Source organism: Monopterus albus, unplaced genomic scaffold, assembly GCF_001952655.1.
Source record: "Monopterus albus unplaced genomic scaffold, M_albus_1.0 scaffold6.1, whole genome shotgun sequence".
NCBI classification, from domain to species: Eukaryota; Metazoa; Chordata; class Actinopteri; order Synbranchiformes; family Synbranchidae; genus Monopterus; species Monopterus albus.
The window spans coordinates 843071-856884 of record NW_018127886.1 but is presented as its reverse complement, the minus strand read 5'-3'; the positions used below and the strand labels follow the sequence as shown (position 1 = coordinate 856884).

At 41.3% G+C, this 13814-nt stretch overlaps 1 protein-coding gene across 7 annotated transcripts in view; it reads left to right on the top strand.

Moving 5' to 3' along the window:
- Window positions 1-10299: 10299 nt before the first annotated feature.
- The window catches only part of camkvl (CaM kinase-like vesicle-associated, like), a 39009-nt gene continuing 35494 nt past the window's right edge, over window positions 10300-13814 (top strand). For 5 of the 7 annotated variants that reach the window (XM_020616320.1, XM_020616328.1, XM_020616302.1 and 2 more), the window contains exon 1: window positions 10300-10721. The gene's annotated coding sequence lies outside the window, so the exon portion shown is untranslated. Of the gene's footprint in view, window positions 10722-10742; window positions 10941-12427; window positions 12519-13814 lie in introns of those variants that run through there. The other 2 variants (XM_020616341.1, XM_020616350.1) reach the window with 2 other exon arrangements.

Sequence of the window (13814 nt, the reverse complement as noted above, 5' to 3'; positions counted from 1 at the left end):
GAGAAGATCACCAGGACTCCACTGCCCTCTCTGCAGAGCATTTACTATTGCAGGGTGCATAGGAAAGCTGCCTCCAACCTCAAAGATCCCACCAAGCCCCAGCATGGACTGTTCACCTTCATACCCTCTGGCCAGAGGTTCAGAAGTGTGAAATGCTGGGCCACTAGACTGAAAAACTTTTTCTTTCCCTGTGCCATCAGATTCCTAAACAGCTGAGGAGTTTATTACCAAGAAATACGTGTTGTACTGTTTACATTCTCAGTTTGCACATGCATAATTGCACATTGACTGTTGACTGCTGCGCATGCTGCTCCCATGCAGCATACATTCTCTATTATATTCTTATATATTTTTATTATATTGCTGCATTTGCTGCTTAAAGTGCCTTAGATTTTGTGTTACTTATTTATCTACTTTATATTTCACTTGTATTTTTTTGGCATTCATGTGGACGGCAAAGTAAGAATTTCATTGTACAGGGAAACATGTTTCCTAACTGTGCATATGACAATAAACACTTTGACCTTGACCTTGACCTTGACCTAGGAAAAGCCAGTGTCCCAAACGGTGGTACAGACAATTAATCTAATGTATAAAGTGAGCACAGGGTAACAGGCAGCCTTAGGCCGATCTTGGGCAAAGTTTACCCCAATAACCCAAGTAGTGCAGGACTATTAAAATGCCTGACTGATACACTGACTGTATGTGGCCCTGGTAAACTGGTGGGGGGCATGAGGAAGTCAGATGGTTAATGACTAAACTCCACCCCTGTAGGACATGAGACTAACACAGAATAGGTGGTCATGTTGGACAAACAGGCAGTGAGAGAGAGAAAGCTAAGTCCCTCCAGTACTTCCTTTATGAGAGTATCTGGAGGTGCTACAGCAGCAAACCGGTTCCAAATCATGGAGATCGTCAGATGGTTAGTGACCAAAGTTCCTCCACTTGGATGATATGAGAGGCAAAGACAGATATACTGTAAGTTTCCATGGTGACCATGTTGGACAGAGACAAAAAGCAGCATCTTGTCAGTCTTCACCTTATGAGCATTCTGCCATGCAGCCACGCCACAACCAGCACTGCTTGTTGTGGTGCCTCATGTTGCACACCTGTAGGAGGCACTGAAGGACAGGACTGTCTAAACAAAGTTTAGTGCCTTTCCTTTTTATTCAGACACTCATGGCTCCATTTACTTTCATGGACAGATAAGAACATGCAAACACAAGATGACGAGACAAGTGTGCATGAACAGAAACTGAGGCAGACAAACATAAAAAAACAAAGACAGATGTAGATGTGCAGACAAACAAAGTTTGCTGGACAAACACACAGATTAGGTGGGGGGCTCACTGTCAAGATTCTTCAGAGGAACCCAGATTTGCATATAATCTACTCCAGAGGAAAGGTTCACTCAGCTGCTGCCGCGACAAGAAAAAATAATAAAAATGAGACTTACAGTTTTGTTTATTTCCTGAAAATCAAAGTATTTTTGCATTAATACACATTCAAGCAGATTAGCCAGAAATAGTCATGACACACGGGTAATGTTTTTGAGAGAGAGCAAGAAAAGTGAGAGCAAGTGATCCCACACATACCTTTTGGATGCGCTACATTGACCGAGGATATCCAAGACAAAAATAAAATCATTGTGGTGCAGCGGCCACCTGTGGGGAGAAGCCAACCAGGTTACAGAAGTAAGGAAAAGCCACATACCTCCATCTATCCATTTTGAGTACCACTTATTCCCAAACGGGGTCACGGAGCCAATCCTAGCCAGCTGTGGGCAAGAGGCGGGGTACACCCTGGACAGGTCGCCAGTCCATCGCAGGTCTAACACGCAGACAAACAACCACTCACACACACAATCACTCCTACGGGCAATTTAGAGACACCAGTCAACCTATGCTGCATGTCTTTGGACTGTGGGAGGAAGCCGGAGCACCCGGAAAGAACCCACGCAAGCACGGAGAGAACATGCAAACTCCACACAGAAAGGCTTGAACCCGGAACCTCCTTGCTGTGAGGCAACAGCACTAACCACCACACCACTGCGCTGCCTAGCCACATACCTTTTGCAGATAAATGTTGAAATGATGACCCGATATTTAACGTAACAAACCGACAGACCGGTGGCCATCTTGGAGTAACAGACGGAATGACAGGCGGTGGGGAAATATCTTTATGAAAATGTAAGTAAATTGTTGTGGTGCGGCGACCAACTACAGGAGAGAAACACAGGTTAGAGAAGTTAAAAAAAACCACGTACATTTCATAGATTAATGTCGTCGAAATTCTTTGAATGGACAGATAGACAACACAGGAGCGAGCGGTAGAGATTGACTGCATGGCAGATAAAACTTCTGAGAGTCTCTCTTATGAGTTGTATGTGCCTGGCAGTCTAACTCTATGCCTATTACACAAATCTACTTACAGACGGCCACTTTCGGTCAGACAAAACATAAACATCTAAATAGTAATGGCAGAGCAGCCAGTTTGGAAAGAGAGTTGGGCATGGAGGGCCAGCAAAAACACCTGAACTAAACACTCTAGATGTTACAATACACTTAGGGATTGTGGCAAAGTGACCACAACAAGACCCCTTTAATGAATAAACTGGCATGGGGGCTCTGACAAGGGAACTCACAATAAAGTACAAATACAGTGGTGTGAAAAAGTGTTTGCCCCCTTACTGATTTCTTATCTTTTTGCATGTTTGTCACACTGTAATGTTTCAGATCATCAAACAAATTTAAATATTAGTCAACGATAACACAAGTAAACACATCATGCAGTTTTTAAATGAAGGTTTTTATTATTAAGGGAAAACAAAATCCAAAACTACAAAGCCCTGTGTGAATAAGTGTTTGCCCCCTAAACCTAATAACTGGTTGGGCCACCCTTAGCAGCAACAACTGCAATCAAGCGTTTTCGATAACTTGCCATGAGTCTGCCACAGCGCTGTGGAGGAATTTTGGCCCACTCATCTTGGCAGAATTGTTGTAAGTCAGCCACATTGGAAGGTTTTCGGGCATGAACTGCCTTTTTAAGGTCATGCCACAGCATCTCAATTGGATTCAGGTCAGGACTTTGACTAGGCCACTCCAAAGTCTTCATTTTGTTTTTCTTCAGCCATTCAGAAGTGGACTTGCTGATGTGCTTTGGATCATTGTCCTGCTGCAGAACCCAAGTTCGCTTCAGCTTGAGGTCACAAACGGATGGCCGGACATTCTCCTTCAGGATATTTTGGTACACAGCAGAATTCATGGTTCCACTTATCACAGCATGTCTTCCAGGGCCTGAAGCAGCAAAACAGCCCCAGACCATCACACTACCACCACCATATTTTACTGTTGGTATGATGTTCTTTTTCTGAAATGCGGTGTTACATATACGCCACACATAATGGGACACACACCTTCCAAAAAGTTCAACTTTTGTCTCGTCTGTCCACAGAGTATTATCCCAAAAGTCTTGGGGATCATCAAGATGTTTTCTGGCAAAACTGAGACGGCCCTTTATGTTCTTTTGGCTCAGCAGTGGTTTTCGTCTTGGAACTCTGCCATGCAAACCATTTTTGCCCAGTCTCTTTCTTATGGTGGAGTCATGAACACTCACCTTAACTGAGGCAAGTGAGGCCTGCAGTTCTTTGGATGTTGTTGTGGGGTCTTTTGTGACCTCTTGGATGAGTTGTCGCTGCGCTCTTGGGGTAATTTTGGTCGGCCGGCCACTCCTGGGAAGGTTCTCCACTGTTCCATGTTTTCGCCATTTGTGGATAATGGCTCTCACTGTGGTTCGCTGCAGTCCCAAAGCTTTAGAAATGGCTTTATAACCTTTTCCAAACTGATAGAGCTCAATTATTCTCTTTCTCATTTGGTTTTGAATTTCTTTGGATCTCGGCATGATGTCTAGCTTTTGAGGATCTTTTGGTCTACTTCACTTTGTCAGGCAGGTCCTATTTAAGTGATTTCTTGATTGCGAACAGGTGTGGCAGTAATCAGGCCTGGGTGTGGCTAGAGAAATTGAACTCAGGTGCGATAAACCAGTGTTGTGACAGGGGGGCAAACACTTGTTCACACAGGGCTATATAGTTTTGGATTTTGTTTTCCCTTAATAATAAAAACCTTCATTTAAAAACTGCATGATGTGTTTACTTGTGTTATCTTTGACTAATATTTAAATTTGTTTGATGATCTGAAACATTACAGTGTGACAAACATGCAAAAAGATAAGAAATCAGTAAGGGGGCAAATACTTTTTCACACCACTGTAATTGACTTACAATTCATAGATCTACCTGAGAAGAGAAAAAAAAATAGTTTGACTGAAATGATTCCAAATCTACAGGCCACATGTCAAATCAAAATATAGCACTTTAAAAACATGCAGTTGACCTAAATACTTTACATAGGCAGTTGATGAAAGTACTTTCATGGGCAAAATAAAATCACAATAAATAACTAAAATAAAATAATAAGTTCAGTGCAAAAATAAAACAGCACAATAACACAGACACACAAATGACAAACATTCAATAAATTAAAAGGACTGCATCAGGCCCTACTATATGTTAAAAGCCAAGCCAAGGCTGCATTCAGAGCTCGGCCCTACTCTTATTCTGCCATGGTCCATGCTGTGACTTCAGTTGACCACTAGATGGCAGAAAAACACAATTTTACATTCTGTTCTCATTCAAAAGAGGGATGCTGGGTGAATTTATCTTTTGACTTCATCAGTGTAAGTCTTTCCCACAGGCAACTGTGAACAGTCAACAGCTGAACAGCAATGTTTTATAACCCTTCCAGACCCCAAGGAGATATCATTAACTCAAAACTAAGCCTCAGTGGGACAGGTGTAAAATGAACAAAGCCAGATCACAGCTGTTGTGGAGAGAAATTTGGTCCTCAGCCCGTGAGCAAGGTATTTGTGTTCATTTCATATGAGGGAATTGCTATTAAATTGCATGGTTTTGTGAAAGCACGCACACAGACAACTCTGTAGGCAGGAGTGAACATCTTGCTTCCTTAGTCATATAATAAGTGGCCAAGGCGAAGTCCTCTTCACATAGAGAGGCAGCAGCAAACAAAGAGTGGCTGCACATCTTGTTTGACAGAGGAAAAATTGATTGTTGTGGGAGAATTGCCAACTGGTAGACTATCAAGTATTCCAGTGAATGAAATTAAGAAATGTAGCATCTCCAAGGACATGATATAATCATCATTTTTCTTTTTTTATTCTGTCTGTTTTTTTATAGGATTCTTATCACCCCAGTTGCTAACACATTTGCTTTCCCTGCCAATATGGCAAAGAAAGGTGACGTCAAACAATGTGACATGTTTTGTCAGCCAGGGTTATTGCTCCCTAAAAACAAAGACTATACGTTGGAGAGAGACATATTTCTGGAGCCATTTTTGAGTGACTTTGGTGCAACTCAGGAGGAGCAGGAAATAGTTTGACCTAAATCGTCACTGGTCTCCTTGAAGGCACACTCTTATTAATAACTTCAGGAATCTGGAGACCACCTCTATTCTTCTCTACTCTATCCAACTCCTATACCCCCTTTTCACTGTGATCTTTACTGTCCTAACTTTTATTCTCCCTCCTTTTTTTTTGGTCTGTGTGCACCTTGATTTTCATTCACACAGATCCACAAGGCCCCCACAGGACCTCTAAATCAATCTCGCAGTGCTTAAAATAATCAACCTAGTTGTGGAAGATGTTAGCTTACCAGTAACATGTGCAGTAGCTCGCTTCCTCATTCCTTCCCCTCTGAGTGTTTCCTCCAAGCCATTTCAGGGCTCATTTAGGTTGTCCTTCATTTCAGTATTGCCTCAGTGGTATTTATTTTATTTTGGATGACTTTATTTTATTGTTTCATACATGTGCATCTCTCTTCTGATTTTAATGTTAGCTTGGCCAGGAATGTTTTATTTTTTCAGCTGACTACAATTGTTTAACTTGTTCATCATTCATGCTTTTTATTTTATTTACTTGTTAATTTCTTATTGATTTTTTGTCTTGTAATGTGATTTTAACATCCAACTCATAATCCAAACTATCATGAATTTATTTTTAAAGCAAACAATCTACTGGGTTGTGCATGGATCCATTTAAGTCATGAGTACAAGAGCTACACACCTATAATGTGTGTGTGTGTGTGTGAAAAACTGTCTAGTTACTGAAAAGGGAAGGAGATATAAGTTACCGGTGCTCCATAATTGGTGACCCTTGTCTCAGTAAGTTGTGACCCCCAGGCAGCTGGAGAAACACCATCGATCGCCTAGGATAAGAATAGCATCTGGAAACTGGCCTAAAAGCACCTGAAACCATCTCATCCTCACGAGTCTGGGTAATTACCGACAGTGTTCAGAGTGATACATCTAGCTGGAGAGCTTCAAACAATTCTTACTCCTGTCTGTACAACCTTAAACTAATGAGTTCCACTGCCATTTAGCTGTCGCTCTGTGAGGGGGAAAACTGTAATGTGATCCAGGACTGATATGAAAGAAACATTTAATGAAAAAACATCCACTGAAGTCACAGCACTTTCCTTTGTTTTAGTTTTTCTTGTCATTTGAATTCAATTATGTCTGGAGAAATTCTTTCACACTGCTACTGATTTTTAAACGTATATGCAAATGTATCCCAATCCAGAGCTGAAATCAAGGAAGCATTGCCCATCCTAAATTATAAATTAAATATAGCTGCACCAATTAAGGCCATCTCTCCTATGTTACACTAGCCTTCCTATATTACTGTATTATTTATTTCTCAATGCCAGACTGTGCAGACATGTACGTTGTCAGAAGAGGAAATCAACTGGAACTTTACTGACAGGATTCTGCATGAATGTGAACATGATTGTGAGGATAAAAGAAATGCACCTGGCTTGTTAATGTTTGCCTGTTAGCAGTAACAAAAAGAAATGAATTGGGGGGATACATGCATTTTGGCCCTGATTATGAAAACCCATCTGTTTATTTTTGTATTTAGTCTCTGTGTTATTTCTCTCTTGCTTTTTCTCTCTTGCTTCCTTCACTATCATTGTCAGAGAGGAGGGGTAAAGTAATTACAACCTGTCTCTGACCCACGCTGGCCTGCAGCCCAACAGTGCCGGGCATTGAAAAGAAGCAAAAAAAAAGAGGAGTGTTAAGTGACAGACTGGAGACAAATGGGGAAGAAAGATGAAGAGGCAGTAGCAGAAAGAAATTTTAAAAAAGGATAGTAAGCAAGTGAAGGATGCTGATGAGTGATGGAATGAGCTAGAAGAGGGCAGACGAGATGAAAGGATAGGGGCGAACAGGATGGCAGACGGAGAGAGGAAGGGCACGCTTCCGACAAAAGGAAGTGGGAGGCAATCCAGTGAAACACATGGTGAGTGAGTGCATCTGTGTGTGCAAGCATTCACATTCATGTTTGTGCAACAAGGGAATGAAAGCAGTAAATGGTTACAGCCCTAATAGTATTATATTAGTTGATGCCAAAACTGAAATGCATGCTAGAAGACTAGCTTGCAGACTGTTTGAGATTTAGTTTTAAATTAAGCCTGTAAGGGAAAAAATGTGCATGTAAATCCATGTACCAAACCATTATTCCATGTATGTAAGACAACTGTGTGCCAGGATAGCTTGTAGTAATAAGCACACATGCATGGACAAAGAACTGTGCTTGAGTCAGGATGGTAATTATTAAAATGCATCAGTTGTTTCTGGAAATCTATTCAAGCCTGTGAGGTTTATAATAGCTGTCACAGATCTAAACATGCTCGTGCACACACATATAACCACACGCATATTCACTGAGCTAAGGCCAAGTGTGGCAGAAAGGGACAGCAGGGAGAGGCAAGGAACAGAGATAAAACAGTGTGAGCGGGGATAGAAAGGGGAAGCAGAATGTAACCGAGTGAAGGAGAGCCAGAGCTCTGAGCTCTCCTTCCTGACGCTCCGAACGGCACATTTAGCACAAGGATGTTTGCTCTGAGTGCTCAAAGCTAAAAAGCATTTTACTTTTATCCCAACAGCTGTGCTTTCTGTTTCACTTTAATGGCACTATTTAGTTGACCTCTTCTCTGTGCCTCACTAGATAACAGGCCATGTGGAGCAGCGGAGGGTCTTTAACAGAGAATCTATCTTAGTTTTACTGCACTCACTAAGGTGAAGGTGAGTGCTTATCATTATAAATGCCGTGACTCAGGATGATGATTCATAATGAAACATAATGGTCATCTCACACCTCTCTGCCCGCCTTGTAGGAATCCTGCACTAATGCTCTCCCAGCCATTTATGATCATTCAGAAGACTTTTGGCAGCGTTGTCAACAACATCCACCGCTTGATGACGTGCATGTTATTTGATTATTCAAATACCAGTGGTTGAAACTTGAGGTAGAGTACCAGAGTATTTGTTTTCTGCTCCTTTCACTTTTTATTCCACTACATTTATCTGACAGCTCTAGAACAAATTAAGATTTTACATCACAAAAACATATGATTAGTTTGAGCTTCATTTGTTAAGGATAAAACCAAACTTTTTGGCTTGTGGCCACTTACAAACAGCACCACCAAAGAGACAGTTCACAAGTTTCATTTCAATAACTGTCATAAAAATATTGAGTACAAAGTCTAAAAACAATACAAGCTTGTGTATCAGAACTTATATTTGCAGTGGAGTATTTTTTCATTGCTGTATTGCTACTTGACCATAAGGACAAGATCTGAGTCCTCCTTCCATCAGTCTCTATGTATCATTAATTATGATTTTAGTTAAATGAAGACCATAGTTCCCCCATTCTACCACTTATGGCAGGATAAGCTAAGGTATCTTAGTCAGAACACTGTGGTTACAGTTTGCCTGTATGTACGGTAATGATGGTGAACTCAGTGAACCATCAGAAACCTCCACTTGTAAGACTTTATGCTAATATTCTATTCTCTCTCTCTCTGTCTCTCTCTCACACACACACACACACACACTGCTGCAGCGCATTCCCATGGACATACACAAGAGCACGCCTGTGGCAAAACCATAATTCCACAGAGTGTGTGTGTTCTTGTACTTGCTACATAGTGAGGACCAAAATGGTACTTTTTTGCTGCAGAGTGAGAACATTATGGTAAATGGTCTTATAATTGTATAGCGCTTTTTTATACAGTGCAGCACAGTCAAAGCACTTTCACACCCTATTTGGGTGTGAACACTCCCATATTCACACCGGTAACATCACTGGATGTTCAGTGCCTTGCTCAAGGACACTTTGAAATGTGGACTGGACAAGCCAGGAATCGAACCACTAATGTTCTGGATGGGAAACAACATGTTCTCCCTCCTGAGTCACAGCCACCCCAAGACTTGGTTTTAGGGTTGAGATTCGAATTAGGTATAGGGAATGAATTATGTCAATAAGTGTCCTCACAAAGATAGAAGCACAAGTATGTGTGGCATTGTTTATATACAGTGTATTTGTGGGGACAGAATTCTGGGAGCAGTGCTTTGCAGGGACCAGAGGCCGGGCCCCATGACTAATTTAACAAAAATGATGGGGTGTAAGGTTAGAGCAAGTGATGGCTTTGATTAAGGTTAGGCAAATAGCAGTTATGGTTCAGGTCTCCTGGAAATTAATGTAAATCTATGTACAGACCCTGTAGGTGACGATTGCAAGGATATGTGCATGTGTGAGTTAGAAAAGGAGAGGTTTCATAGAAGGCTGGTAAACAGAATGAGATATCTGTTGCGTCTGCATCAACTTCAACAATACAACACACAGTAACAGTCGACTAATAGGCATGTGCATGGGCATACAACCTCACAGACACAGAAACCCAGTAGTTAGTTTCTGCGTCATTAGTGGCCATCTGTCAGTACACAGTCACACATAAACTAACTTGGCTATGTGTATGAATCCACTACACAAAAATACAAACACAGGGCAGCATGCAGCACCATTCACCCAGGAAATATCTGGCTGACCGCTTCTGAACTATAACAGCAGTTTTATGGGTTTTGCATGAAGCTTTAGATTTATGTGGATCAGAGGTGGAAGATTTCCTCTCCCCAGTCTTATCATTTTTTGTTGTTTTTTTTTCTTCTCTGGTGCCTTTCTCTTCATCCCTACCCACATGAATCTGTTTGTCTGCCTATGCCAAAGACTGATGTCATTGTCCACCAGTGTGCTTCCAGTGTGCCAGATGAAATGATGAATGTTGAGGTATAATCCCACGATTTAATCCCGACCACTCCCAATCCACTGCTTACACACTCCGGACAGCCTGAGCAACTGTTACACATACACAAACAATTTTGTTTAATCATAAAAATATGTGCGGTTTGGGGAGAGGGGGCACATTCGGACAGCCTTTATTAATGATTTGACATTATTCAAAGATGCCCACCTGCAGAGAGAGGATGAGAGAGAGAGACACAGGGGGAGAGATGAAAGATTTTTTTTCTCTCATTGGTGGGAGACAGTGAGTGAGTGAGTGAGTGGGAGTGGGAGGGAAAGCGGCAGTCAGAAACAAGCAAACTAATTCTCATCGAAGAACAGTCGTGTCAGAGCAGGAGCTGCGGTTAGTTAATCTCTCTGGCGGTTTTTGTGCATCAACAAAGAAACGTTACTGGCGTTATTTTTCCTGTTTCAATCAAGGTACCAGGTAGGACCAGAGTTTCTACTTTGGATAGGGTGGCGCAAACACACGCACCCACACTTCTCCGGAGCCGCGACAACTCAAGGTAAGGCACGCCGTAAACTCAAGCGTGGAGAATTCATTTTGCTTTACCATCTTGATTTGATCCCGGTTGGCGGTAGACAGCAGTCGATGAAGAGATAAAGGGAATGTTTTCTGCCGTGTTGCTTGGTGTGCGCTGTCCTGCCACCGTGCGTAAAACAGCTGCAGTGAAAATCTCCAGTTGATACAGGCAGATCATATAAAGAGAGCAAGCCCTCGCAAAGTGAGTAGTATCTCTTCTTGTGTCAGAATAAACGCCATGCAGTTGATAACAGCTGACTTGTTGAATTTGTTAGTGCTGATAAATCGTCAGTCTATTGTAACGAACCTACCGAACTTTGATATTATATCCTCTTTAGCCTATAGCCAAACGGTAGTCTAATTTCCTCATACTTCCAGCCTTTCTGCGCAGCAGTAGTCACTAACACTTAGTGACAGGATTTTTCTCCTCCCAAAGCGACTCCCAGTTACAGCTGGTCAACTTAATTTGCACCATTGACTTCCCCTGACTGTACTTGCAATAGTTATGAAGAATCACTGGTCTTATTTGAATCAAAAGCGAAGCAGTGCGTTTACATTTTCATGCACACACCTTTTCCCATCACTGGCTGGTTCTGTGAAGCTGCTCCCAGCTGGAGCTTTTTCACTTATTCACTTGTTAAGTATGCATTAAAGAGTCCAGCAGTACCAGCCACTTTTCCTTTTTCCATCCTAGCTCAGCATATTGACCACAGGCTTATGTTGAACCAAGCCAGGTGCTATTACCTTTTACAGTAAACAGCCATTTGAAATAACTGATAACACAAGGAACTAAAATGTTGAAACATGAGGTTGTTGAGGCTACAGAAATGTCTGCCCTTAATGTATGGGCCACAGTATGTTTAGAGCATGATGTTAGTGATAGAGCAATAGAAACCAAAGGTACATTTAAAGTTCGAATAATTTAATTGCAACATATCCCTGTTGATTAACTGTTTGTTAAACAATGAAGGGTATATCATATTTAATTTTTGCTAGGAAAGCATCCCCAACAACCTCATTAACTTGCTTTGTATTTGTGCAATTTGATAAATCAGGAGAGCAGAGGAGTGAAGCGAGAACATCATATAAAATCTAGTGTAGGCTAACTACACTAGTGCACCCCAGAGAGAGCGAGAGAGGGAGATTAAAGAGGTTGCTGAACTAAAAAAGCAGACAAAGTGGTGGCAGAATAGAGGCTGGAAGTGATAAAAAGGGGTTTGCTCACATATTTATCTCATTTGACTTGTGAGAGCTCCTCTGTATTTCCAGCCACAGTCACTTTTAGCCTGTATGTGGCAAAGAAAAGCTCATGCAGATTTTATGTAACAAGGTGTGAAGAACCTTCTGTCAGGCAACATTTCAGGTGCTGCATCTCTCGCAGTTCACACCTGGCTGCTGAACTGTCATCTTCACAATATGCCTGCCACATGATGGTTTCAACGGGATCGGTGCATCTTTGTGTAACCTGTATAGCTATCTGCTTCAGTCTGCATCCATCCTTGCAGTTCTTATCTAGAAGTCTCCCTCCGCTTTCTTTGTAGCCACTGTCCTTTAAGTCAGCCTGCGAGTTGCAGTGTTTTGTGTTTGAACTCATCTCTCGAGACCTCATTTAGAGTTTGTGGAAAGGCTGCAGCCTAAAGGACAAAAGGCTTTCAAATCAATCCTGTGTTTTTTCACCCTGTACTCTAGTGTTCATGGCAGAAAACCTGGCATCCTTGGATTTCATTGGACAAGCCAGATAACTGACAAGTCGACACTGTACGCACATAATGAAACAAAGGTGCTTTCAGTGATATACAGTGTGTGTGTGTGTGTGTGTGTGTGTGTGTGTGCGCGTTCAGGTGTGCATGTACTGTACTGCATTTTTCTGAAAATGAAAATAGCAGTTGAGGTTATAACTTGCATCTGTCTCAGTTTAAGCCTGCTGACTTTTAAAAGTCCAGGCTTCATTTTGCAGATTTTCAACTGACTGAAACCTGATGTGCACTCGCTAGTCAGAAACCTGTGGAGGATGAAGTATACCAGCAGGATGATAATGGATGGAGGATAGACTGTAAATCATCTTACCATAAAATAATAATGTAGACAATTTCACTTTTGACTGGCTTTTATCCCCATCAAGACTTTTTGATTGTGTATTATTCTTTGTTCTTTTATTTTGTATTTACATTTTTGCTGTTTTGACCTACTGCACTTATTGAATCTTAAACAGGTATCACATGATTATTTATCACTACTACAAATGCAAATATTTTTATATTATATATAAAAATATTATAAAATTAAATTTTGATGAGATGAAGCTTTGGTGCAGGTTTTTGCTCTGTGAGAATCTTCTGAAAATGTTGCTATCTGACAAAAAAATTAGTTGTCATTCAGATGATTGGTTCAGTAGTTTTATACAGTTTTAATTTACCAGGTGGATTTACTCAGTAAATTAAAAAATGCTGACACAGTTGTGTGGCTGTGCACAAGGTGCCTGCGGCTGTAATCCTGTATGCACTGTGCATGCCCCCTTTTTTTAATGATTTTGCTCAAATTTTCCATCTGACAATCATGATCAACATATAGTATAGGCTAAAGCCTATATAGAAATATAGTTTCAAATTTGTGGCTCAAGGAGATAAATCTCATATCATATCATACACCCCTGGAGCATATCATATGTGTAGCCTACTCCCTACCATGATGCTGTCATTCCCTTGGAGTGAGTGACAGCAGTGCACGCACTGACTTTATCTGCTGTCAATGCCTGTAACATCATCAGGAATTGTGCAGGGTATTTTCTGTGTATTACTGCTCCTGACCTGCATTTATATGTTATTTTGTGGGATAATTATTGTGCATGGATTCAAGTGTCAGATCTGTGTTTCTCAAGGACCACCTTCAGCGCACCACTTAATACAGTAGTAATGCTGGGCGTTGCTGAACTGAATGAGCTAAGCAGGTCCTGCTGCGCTGCTGTCACTCACTCCAATAGCCTACTGTATGTCGTATCAAGAAAATACAGGATTACATTAGAATGAGAAAAGTTTTTCATTATAGCAAACATTTTTTCTCATGGTGACATTACGCT